Here is a 12,720-nt window from a genome sequence, read left to right on the forward strand (position 1 = left end):
TCAACTTGACCTCTTTACTCAAGTAAAAGTGAAAAAGTATGTGCTCCAAAACCTACTTAAAGTATAAAAGTGTAACCTTTATATATATATATAAAAAAAGGTAGATGCCACTATATAAACTGAAAAATTAATTTAAAAACTGATTCGTTCTACATGTGGCCCAAGACCCAAAACTACCCCCCAACACCACCTGCACGAAAATGTTTCAATTCTAGAAGCTCTGAAATGCAATCTGGGACTATTCCAGACAATAAACTGCAGTAAGTGCAGCATCCAGTTAGTGAAGAAAAAAAAAAAAAAAAAAACTTTCATTATTCAAATTCATTCCAGTAGTATTCTGCTCTTACTAGAATGCAGCAGTTTTCTAGTTTGGCAGATAGTTCTGGAGGAAATCACTGAAGAAATTAACACATTGAAAATATGGTTTGACCGAAACAAACTGTCATTAAATAAGACAGGGATGAAGTGGAGGTGTAAGTCACTAGGTGCTCACAGGAAACATTTATGTATGTATGTATGTTCATTGTTAGTTGCTTTTATATTTTCTGTTGTGTTTCTATTCAGGTTCTTTTTTCTCTAAAATTGTATATAATAATCATTAGATTATTAATATATAAACAAAAATAAATTTAAGAAATATTACAATTTGAAAACAAATGCACCCGAACGTGATGAGAGCTGCAATTGCTTAATGCTAACTTTTAACATTGAAAATGCCACAGACATGCTAACGCGTTAGCGTCGCTCCCGCTTTTAAGTTATAAAATGCATCTATCAACTGTTTCAGAAGACCATAACAGGTTGGTTTAACATAGAAAAGGTAAATAATACTCAGAAGTATGCTCTTTAGGGTTTTAGCGGGGGGAAATTAAGCGAAAGAAAGAATAAACGAAGCAATAGGTCGAAGCATTGCTTCAATCTGCGAACCACCGCTTCGATTGGTTCACGGTTCAAAGCAAAGCCGTGCTGCAGAAAAGTTGATTACAGGCGCACATGACGTGAAATATATATATAAACATTAAACTGAAGCCAAGAGTAACGAGGCTGTTTGTTTTAAAAATGTAAAGAATAGAAAGTACAGACACTTGTGTGAAAATGTAATGAGTAGAAGTCAGAAGTAGGCAGAAAAATAAGTAAAGGAGTAAAGTATAGATACCTAAAAAGTGTACTTAAGTACAGTAACGAAGTATTTGTACTTCGTTACTTGACACCTCTGCTCCCATCCGAGTACTAACCAGATCCTACTCTGCTTAGATTCTGAGATTTGACGGGATCAGGCTGACACAGAGCAGACCGGCTACAGACTAATTACATTTATTAAAATGGATCAAAGTGCATTCCACAGCACAAATCAGATTAAGTTTATTTTCACTCTAGAATCTAGATCACACAGTCAGGTCCATAAGTAATTATCTGCAATTGAAAAACAAAACTTTTTCCTTGTGCATCACAATGACATTGAAATTAAGCAATTAAAGATGCACTTATCGAGTTCTAGAGAAACTGTATAGTGCAGCTTTTGTGTGTGCACAGAAGACTCGAGCAGAGATATTGATCCGTTTTCTGTTATAAAAACCCTTGTCTGTTCAACTCCATCATCAAGCTGTGACTGGCGGTGCAACAAACAAAAGCATAAGACAGCAGTGTGTGTGTTATGATAACTATTCAACTAGCTTGTACCCAGCTTGTCAACTAATAATCTAATCAAAACATTAGGTAATTCAGATTTTCCTGCACATCTCTTAAGAAGAGAGCCAAGGTCATAGCAATCCCTCTGTGGGCAGGAAGCTCGTCTCTTGGTCAATTCTCTGATGGAATGTCTACATCCAGGGTTGATCTAGAGACTCATGTGAGTGGGTTTATTTAACAAGGGAATTTCCTTGCGCGTTGACAAACATATGGCCCTTGACAGATCCTTAGCCTGGTCCAATGGCAAGGAAATCCCAGACGATCCAAGGTCTGACAACCTGCTGCAGTCTTCATCCGCCTTCACAGCTGTTGGGTTACAACTCATCACCTCCTTTGCTTGATCTGCCATTGAGGACTTCTTGTTTCTCCAGAGCCTTGTTAGCCGTCTTGTGTTCAGGGTTCCTGTTGGGCTTTCGTGGTTACCGTAGTCCTCAAAAAGTCTTCTCGTATTTAACCCCAACTGACAATCCCCTACTTGATCCATTAACCTGGTGTCATGATGTGGGTGAGGGATTGGGTTTTGACACCCAGAGACAAGGTAAGTACCTTGTAGAGATTGTTTCAGCCGAGCAGATCAAGCATGACCTACCACATCCACCAGCAAATGGCACACCCTTCATTTAAGGACTTTAAATAAATCTAATGCATCTAGTAGTACCACAAACAGTTTCCTTGTAGTTCCCTGTGTTAATGCTGTATCATTTGTCCTCCTAACAGTTAGGAGTTGGTCGGACTACCAATATACAGACCATGGTTAAATTGCTTGTGTGTAGTGCACATCACCTGTCTGAGGCCTTGGACACTGCATTGTCCTGGTCCATCCAGCTGTAAATGGGTGCCAGCCTTGGCTGATGAAGTACCCTGTGATGGACTGACATCCAATCCAAGGGAAGCCATAGACTCTCCTCTGAATCACAGTATGCAGTCCGAGGACAAATTCATATGCACACGTACATTCATATACAGTAGTGTTCAGAATAATAGTGCTATGTGACTAAAAAGATTAATCCAGGTTTTGAGTATTTCTTATTGTTACATGGGAAACAAGGTATCAGTAGATTCTCACAAATCCAACAAGATCAAGCATTCATGATATGCACACTCGTAAGGCTATGAAATTGGGCTATTAGTAAAAAAAAAACAAAAAAGTAGAAAAGGGGGTGTTCACAATAATAGTAGCATCTGCTGTTGACGCTACAAACTCAAAACTATTATGTTCAAACTGCTTTTTTAGCAATCCTGTGAATCACTACTATTTAGTTGTACAAAGTATAACCACAGTTTTTCATGATTTCTTCACATCTGCGAGGCATTAATTTTGTTGGTTTGGAACCAAGATTTTGCTTGTTTACTAGTGTGCTTGGGGTCGCTGTCTTGTTGAAACACCCATTTCAAGGATATGTCCTCTTCAGCATAAGGCAACATGACCTCTTCAAGTATTTTGACATATCCAAACTGATCCATGATACCTGGTATGTGATATATAGGCCCAACACCATAGTAGGAGAAACATGCCCATATCATGATGCTTGCACCACCATGCTTCACTGTCTTCACTGTGAACTGTGGCTTGAATTCAGAGTTTGGGGGTCGTCTCACAAACTGTCTGCGGCCCTTGGACCCAAAAAGAACAATTTTACTCTCATCAGTCCACAAAATATTCCTCCATTTCTCTTTAGGCCAGTTGATGTGTTCTTTGGCAAATTGTAACCTCTTCTGCATGTCTTTTATTTAACAGAGGGACTTTGCGGGGGATTCTTGCAAATAAATTAGCTTCACACAGGCGTCTTCTAACTGTCACAGCACTTACAGGTAACTCCAGACTGTTTCTGATCATCCTGGAGCTCATCAATGGGTGAGCCTTTGCCATTCTGGTTATTCTTCTATCAATTTTGATGTTTATTTTCCATTTCTTCCACACGTCTTTTTTTTTTTGTCTATTTTAAAGCATTGGAGATCATTGTAGATCAGGGGTAGGCAACCTGTTCCAGAAAGAGCCATGAGGGTGCAGGTTTTCTTTGCAGCCACTGACTCCACCAGGTGATTTTACTGATTAATATCACTTTGAGCAGATGGAATCAGTTAATCAGTGAAATCACCTGGTGGAGTCAGTGGCTGCAAAGAAAACCTGCACCCTCATGGCTCTTTCTGGAACAGGTTGCCTACCCCTGTTGTAGATGAACAGCCTATAATTTTTTGCACTTGTGTATAAGTTTTTCCCTCTCCAATCAACTTTTTAATCAAACTACACTGTTCTTCTGAACAATGTCTTGAACGTCCCATTTTCGTCAGGCTTTCAAAGAGAAAAGCATGTTCAACAGGTGCTGGCTTCATCGTTAAATAGGGAACACCTGATTCACAACCATTTGTTCCACAGAATCTACTGGTACTTTGTTTCCCATGTAACAATAAGTTGAAGATACAGGCTGTTGGAATACCTGCTGGGCATTGCTGCCTGACGCACCTCCACCAGTGCACTCTATGCAAGTATGCTCCCCCATACACCTATGGGCAGGAACGGGTTATCAGCTGGGGACCACCAGTCACCAATGCTTCGCTCCTTTAACCCCAGTACATCTCTTGGTGGCGGAGCGATGGCAGGTGTCTTCACCTGCCACCCTCTGCTGATGCCCTAGGTGTTCTGCCCCCACCCCCTATCTCTCCTCCTTAGCCATAGCCAGAAGCTGCCCTTCTCCACCTCCTCTGCTAGCTCCTTGATGGCTTTGCGGCTCCCTGCCCCTGTGCAGCCAATGTCTCGCAACAGATGAACTGTTGAGGAGCCCACAAAGCCCCTACACCCCACCTTTCCAGCCAGCCTCCTGACACTCTGTCAGCGTACTTGGAACGCTTACGTTCATTAGCAGCCTCCATCCCCTGTTCCCACGGGACAGTTAGTTTTACCAGCAGTTAGTTCTACCAGCAGGATGGTCTTGTGTGGGACTGACCACAAGATCAGGTCTGGCCGGAGCGATGTTTCCACTATCTCCCTGGGAAACTGGAGCTGCCAGAAATATACTCAAAACCTGGATTTATTTTTAGTCACATAGCACTACTATTATCCTGAACACTATTGTAACTCATGTTGACTCATTATACTCTGTAATTTGTGTAAAATTCAAATTTTTGCAGCCAACATGGACACCTACGTGTTCATCTTTTTGTTTTCACAGCCTTTGTTGTCTGTGTTGTTTCAGACACAGTCATTTGTCAGAGTCAAAATTTGTGTAACAATTTGTGCATTATTGCCTTAATTTATGGGGGAAACAAGGGCAGCAAATTGCTGCTGCAACATTAAAATTGTATATTTTGTTAAAAGTACGAGCCAACTGTGGGTTGAGTAACATATACAGACAAGGGAAAATAAAGGGGGAAAGCTGCTGGTTCAGTTGCCTGGTTGGTGTCTGCACTGTCGTATCCTTAAGAGCCACAATTTTGGGTCATTTGGTTCCAAAAAGAAAGAATGACACGGCCACAATGAACTAATTATAAGCAACAGAGTGGTTTTGTACGTCAACAGCACATATACGACACATGCGTTACTTGAAATTTTCAAATGCTCCGTCCATATGGGTTTTTGGACCCAAATGACCCAAAATTTATCCTGCTATGGTTTATTCCGTGTATACATTTCCATATTCCATGCAAACATTTATAGATTTCCAAATTTTTTGAAATAACACCCCTCCCTAATTATGGATTCCCTCAGACTCCCTTTACAAATCACCTGTGACCCCCACAGCCTATGTTTTGGTGTTTTCATTCTGCTGTCTGGGATTACTTTTATTTCCATCTGTATTCACTACCTATCAGTAAACCCTAAACTTCCTGTAGGTCAGCACTTTGTGTGCAAGCTCCTAGTGTCAGTATTAAGACACGTCTGTTAAACAGCTGAACAGAGGCAGCAAAACTAAACACATTGATAATGCTTCATGTGGCATCAAGAAATAGACCAACAGCCGACAAAGACAAGACTATCAGGTTTTTACTACAAATACAATACAAACAGTTTGTGAATACCAATCCAACTTACAATCCTTAATTTGAGATGTTCCAGTGTGTCTGTTTTTTTCAGAGAGACAAATTGTTTTACCACCTTAAATTTTTTTTTGGGGGGGGGGGGGGGGGGAATGAGGGCAGCAAATCATTGCTGCAATATGAAAATTGTGTATATTAACGGTACAAGCTGACTGTGGATCATATGGTAGTGACATATACAGACAAGGGAAAATAAAGGGGGGGAAGCTGCTGGTTCAGTTGCCTGGTTGGTGTCTGCGTTGTCATATCCTTGATTAAGAGCCCTAAATGACAGTGTCGATGGAATACTGAGATACTGTGAGTTATGTTGTGTTCTGTAGCACGTCAATGGTGTCAGTTTCTCTTTCTCCTGAATTTTTCCTGCTGCTGTTAATGACAGTTTATGCTGCACCTCCAGTCTTTCACACATTGACTCACCCACTTCTTGCTAGATTTACATGTGCGTTCCTGCCTTTCTTTCCAGCCTGACGTTATGCTCTGAACAGCTACAGGTAACAATTCTCTGCCTGCTTTGTGATTTCAAATTATGGTAGGGAGGGGTGTTATTTCAAAAAATTTGGAACTCTATAAATGTTTGCATGGAATATGGAAATATACACAGAATAAACCATAGCAGGATACATTTTTTTTCCCGTCTGCATATATACTAATGGTAAATGCCACACTGGCAGAACCATTTATGAACATTAATACACATATATGCAATTTATTCTTGCAGGACAGAAGGTATGTAGTATGTGAGTGAATGTGGTGTGCGTGTGTGACCCCCATCTGCCCTTCCCGATCACCCTACAAGATGATGTGTTCTGTGGAATATGTCAATGGCGTCAGTTTCTCTTTCTCCAGAATTACATACCAGCATTAAACCCTGGGCTAAATATTGGTCACCCACATCCTATCATCCATCTGCTACCACACCCAAGATGCTGTAGCTGAAAAATTTGGGTGTTATTTACTACTAGTTCATGACAGTGATACTGTGTAATGTTCATTCCGTCACTTTTCAGACTCATCAGAATCCTGATAGGTCTGAACCATTGAGCTCCTCAAAGATTGAGATGGCCTACTACTTAGACACTTCCAAACATCTCTCACCTGCAGTTATAAAAATCCTCCAAATGATTAAAATTTCGAAACAAACTGATAAAAAGAAACACGATTACTCACATTTCCATGAGTATTAATCAAATCAAATCAATTTTATTTATATAGCGCCAAATCACAACAAACAGTTGCCCCAAGGCGCCTTATATTGTAAGGCAAGGCCATACAATAATTACGGAAAAACCCCAACGGTCAAAACAACCCCCTGTGAACAAGCACTTGGCAACAGTGGGAAGGAAAAACTCCCTTTTAACAGGAAGAAACCTCCAGCAGAACCAGGCTCAGGGAGGGGCAGTCTTCTGCTGGGACTGGTTGGGGCTGAGGGAGAGAACCAGGAAAAAGACATGCTGTGGAGGGGAGCAGAGATCAATCACTAATGATTAAATGCAGAGTGGTGCATACAGAGAAAAAGAGAAAAACACTCAGTGCATCATGGGAACCCTCCAGCAGTCTAAGTCTATAGCAGCATAACTAAGGGATGGTTCAGGGTCACCTGATCCAGCCCTAACTATAAGCTTTAGCAAAAAGGAAAGTTTTAAGCCTAATCTTAAAAGTAGAGAGGGTGTCTGTCTCCCTGATCTGAATTGGGAGCTGGTTCCACAGGAGAGGAGCCTGAAAGCTGAAGGCTCTGCCTCCCATTCTACTCTTACAAACCCTAGGAACTACAAGTAAGCCTGCAGTCTGAGAGCGAAGCGCTCTATTGGGCTGATATGGTACTATGAGGTCCCTAAGATAAGATGGGACCTGATTATTCAAAACCTTATAAGTAAGAAGAAGAATTTTAAATTCTATTCTAGAATTAACAGGAAGCCAATGAAGAGAGGCCAATATGGGTGAGATATGCTCTCTCCTTCTAGTCCCTGTTAGCACTCTAGCTGCAGCATTTTGAATTAACTGAAGGCTTTTCAGGGAACTTTTAGGACAACCTGATAATAATGAATTACAATAGTCCAGCCTAGAGGAAATAAATGCATGAATTAGTTTTTCAGCATCACTCTGAGACAAGACCTTTCTAATTTTAGAGCTATTGCGCAAATGCAAAAAAGCAGTCCTACATATTTGTTTAATATGCGCATTGAATGACATATCCTGATCAAAAATGACTCCAAGATTTCTCACAGTATTACTAGAGGTCAAGGTAATGCCATCCAGAGTAAGGATCTGGTTAGATAACATGTTTCTAAGATTTGTGGGGCCAAGTACAATAACTTCAGTTTTATCCGAGTTTAAAAGCAGGAAATTAGAGGTCATCCATGTCTTTATGTCTGTAAGACAATCCTGCAGTTTAGCTAATTGGTGTGTGTCCTCTGGCTTCATGGATAGATAAAGCTGCGTATCATCTGCGTAACAATGAAAATTTAAGCAATGCCGTCTAATACTGCCTAAGGGAAACATGTATAAAGTGAATAAAATTGGTCCTAGCACAGAACCTTGTGGAACTCCATAATTAACCTTAGTCTGTGAAGAAGATTCCCCATTTACATGAACAAATTGTAATCTATTAGATAAATATGATTCAAACCACCGCAGTGCAGTGCCTTTAATACCTATGGCATGCTCTAATCTCTGTAATAAAGTTTTATTGTCAACAGTATCAAAAGCAGCACTGAGGTCTAACAGAACAAGCACAGAGATGAGTCCACTGTCTGAGGCCATAAGAAGATCATTTGTAACCTTCACTAATGCTGTTTCTGTACTATGATGAATTATAAAACCTGACTGAAACTCTTCAAATAGACCATTCCTCTGCAGATGATCAGTTAGCTGTTTTACAACTACCCTTTAAAGAATTTTTGAGAGAAAAGGAAGGTTGGAGATTGGCCTATAATTAGCTAAGATAGCTGGGTCAAGTGATGGCTTTTTAAGTAATGGTTTAATTACTGCCACCTTAAAAGCCTGTGGTACATAGCCAACTAATAAAGATAGATTGATCATATTTAAGATCGAAGCATTAATTAATGGTAGGGCTTCCTTGAGCAGCCTGGTAGGAATGGGGTCTAATAGACATGTTGATGGTTTGGCGGAAGTAACTAATGAAAATAACTCACAATCGGAGAGAAAGTCTAACCAAATACCGGCATCACTGAAAGCAGCCAAAGATAACGATACGTCTTTGGGATGGTTATGAGTAATTTTTTCTTTAATAGTTAAAATTTTATTAGCAAAGAAAGTCATGAAGTCATTACTAGTTAAAGTTAAAGGAATACTCGGCTCAATAGAGCTCTGACTCTGTCAGCCTGGCTACAGTGCTGAAAAGAAACCTGGGGTTGTTCTTATTTTCTTCAATTAGTGATAAGTAGTAAGATGTCCTAGCTTTACGGAGGGCTTTTTTATAGAGCAACAGACTCTTTTTCCAGGCTAAGTGAAGATCTTCTAAATTAGTGAGACGCCATTTCCTCTCCAACTTACGGGTTATCTGCTTTAAGCTGCGAGTTTGTGAGTTATACCACGGAGTCAGGCACTTCTGATTTAAAGCTCTCTTTTTCAGAGGAGCTACAGCATCCAAAGTTGTCTTCAATGAGGATGTAAAACTACTGACGAGATACTCCATCTCACTTACAGAGTTTAGGTAGCTACTCTGCACTGTGTTGGTATATGGCATTAGAGAACATAAAGAAGGAATCATATCCTTAAACCTAGTTACAGCGCTTTCTGAAAGACTTCTAGTGTAATGAAACTTATTCCCCACTGCTGGGTAGTCCATCAGAGGAAATGTAAATGTTATTAAGAAATGATCAGACAGAAGGGAGTTTTCAGGGAATACTGTTAAGTCTTCAATTTCCATACCATAAGTCAGAACAAGATCTAAGATATGATTAAAGTGATGGGTGGACTCATTTACATTTTGAGCAAAGCCAATTGAGTCTAACAATAGATTAAATGCAGTGTTGAGGCTGTCATTCTCAGCATCTGTGTGGATGTTAAAATCGCCCACTATAATTATCTTATCTGAGCTAAGCACTAAGTCAGACAAAAGGTCTGAAAATTCACAGAGAAACTCACAGTAACGACCAGGTGGACGATAGATAAATAAAACTGGTTTTTGGGACTTCCAATTTGGATGGACAAGACTAAGAGTCAAGCTTTCAAATGAATTAAAGCTCTGTCTGGGTTTTTGATTAATTAATAAGCTGGAATGGAAGATTGCTGCTAATCCTCCGCCTCTGCCCGTGCTACGAGCATTCTGGCAGTTAGTGTGACTCGGGGGTGTTGACTCATTTAAACTAACATATTCATCCTGCTGTAACCAGGTTTCTGTAAGGCAGAATAAATCAATATGTTGATCAATTATTATATCATTTACTAACAGGGACTTAGAAGAGAGAGACCTAATGTTTAATAGACCACATTTAACTGTTTTAGTCTGTGGTGCAGTTGAAGGTGCTATATTATTTTTTCTTTTTGAATTTTTATGCTTAAATAGATTTTTACTGGTTATTGGTGGTCTGGGAGCAGGCACCGTCTCTACGGGGATGGGGTAATGAGGGGATGGCAGGGGGAGAGAAGCTGCAGAGAGGTGTGTAAGACTACAACTCTGCTTCCTGGTCCCAACCCTGGATAGTCACGGTTTGAAGGATTTAAGAAAATTGGCCAGATTTCTAGAAATGAGAGCTGCTCCATCCAAAGTGGGATGGATGACGTCTCTCCTAACAAGACCAGGTTTTCCCCAGAAGCTTTGCCAATTATCTATGAAGCCCACCTCATTTTTTGGACACCACTCAGACAGCCAGCAATTCAAGGAGAACATGCGGATAAACATGTCACTACCGGTCCGATTGGGGAGGGGCCCAGAGAAAACTACAGAGTCCGACATTGTTTTTGCAAAGTTACACACCGATTCAATGTTAATTTTAGTGACCTCCGATTGGCGTAACCGGGTGTCATTACTGCCGACATGAATTACAATCTTACCAAATTTACGCTTAGCCTTAGCCAGCAGTTTCAAATTTCCTTCAATGTCGCCTGCTCTGGCCCCCGGAAGACAACTGACTATGGTTGCTGGTGTCGCTAACTTCACATTTCTCAAAACAGAGTCGCCAATAACCAGAGTTTGATCCTCGGTGGGTGTGTCGCCGAGTGGGGAAAAACAGTTAGAAATGTGAACGGGTTGGCGGTGTACACGGGGCTTCTGTTTAGGGCTACGCTTCCTCCTCACAGTCACCCAGTCGGCCTGCTTTCCCGGCTGCTCGGGATCTGCTGGAAGGGAACTAACGGCGGCTAAGCTACCTTGGTCCGCACCGACTACAGGGGCCTGGCTAGCTGTAGAATTTTCCACGGTGCGGAGCCGAGTCTCCAATTCGCCCAGCCTGGCCTCCAAAGCTACGAATAAGCTACACTTATTACAAGTACCATTACTGCTATAGGAGGCCGAGGAATAACTAAACATTTCACACCCAGAGCAGAAAAGTGCAGGAGAGACAGGAGAAGCCGCCATGCTAAATCGGCTAAGAGCTAGTAGCTGCGCTAAGCTAGCGGATTCCTAAAAACACACAAAGTGAATAATGTGTAAATAATTTAGGTGATTCAGCAGAAGGAGTGCTTTAGTTAAGGCACGTGAAGATTACACTGTGAAACAAATCGTTATCTAGTTAACTAGATCAATCTAACTGCGCAGATTAAACAGCTAACAGATACAGCAAAACACCGCTGTGCTCCGGAACAGGAAGTGATACAATACCGCAGTGAGAGCCAACCACCAGTAGAGGCAAGCAAGAGAGAACCTTTATTAATAAAGAGAGAACATTTGTATGATGAAGTCTCGTCTCTCATCCCTCTAAATATTTTTACAACAGGTTACATTTTGTTCAAGCATAATTTTAAGATCAGGATGCCACTGCAGTCAGCTTTTGCTCACTTCAGACAAACACTAATTTGGTACTCTGTCATATTAGCCCATTTATCAATAGTTCTTTCAATCCATTTTCAGCATCTTAAACTCCAGTTATTTATTTCTTTAAGTGTAATTTTTGTGTACATACTTTTCTATGCGTGCCTCTGTAACTTTTGGAATAACTATAATTATTGCCATTACTGGTGGAGAAAGTGTAATCACGTCGACTAGGTTTCTGGCTAACATGTTAACACTTGATTTAGTTGTAAAATTCTGTCAATAGTTCCGAATACATTAGGGAAGCTGTCTGTCACTCCAAATTCTGCTTTAACGTTGGAATGTGATGTACCTGGTTGACTGGCACACTCCTGACAAATCGGTGAGCTCCCGCTGGAATGCCCATTGCCAGGAAGCCCAGCATGGACAGCACCTGTGTGGATACAGGCAACCTTGCCATATTGCGCTGTGGGCCAACCGCGTTTTGCGCAGAGCTCCACTAACGCTGGCCTTGGTAATCGAAATCGGCTTATTAGCCAATTATCGTCATTTGCAAGAAAATCCTTGCGTTCCCTGAATACAAGCTGACATCGGATTGCACCAATTGCAAGGTCCTCTGACGCCAACATAGCCATTGTTAATGCCATTTTACACCTCACTTTACGTATACCCACATAATTGCAAACACGCGGGTGTGTTAATTATTCATAAGTGTGTCTCTGATGTGCACATCACTCTGATGACTTCATGTTTTCACACTATTAACCCCTTAACGCCCATCGTCGCATATATGCTACAATCTCTGACTCAAATATGCAATTTACCAAATTGACCTGTATGCCTGTTGTCGCAAATTTGCAACATATTATTATAACATTATAACAAAGTCATTACCCAATATTACTATCTAGTTTTTGTGCAAAAGTGAAATTAATAATCTCAACATTATTTACCATCTACTTAAAGGCAAAAACACACACAAAACTTTTTTTTTATATATACAGCTATATAAATTCAGGCGTTAAGGGGTTAACGGTTCCCAACGTGTCGGCAGTGGACAATAC

The sequence above is a fragment of the Thalassophryne amazonica genome, chromosome 7 (assembly GCF_902500255.1).
Source record: "Thalassophryne amazonica chromosome 7, fThaAma1.1, whole genome shotgun sequence".
NCBI classification, from domain to species: Eukaryota; Metazoa; Chordata; class Actinopteri; order Batrachoidiformes; family Batrachoididae; genus Thalassophryne; species Thalassophryne amazonica.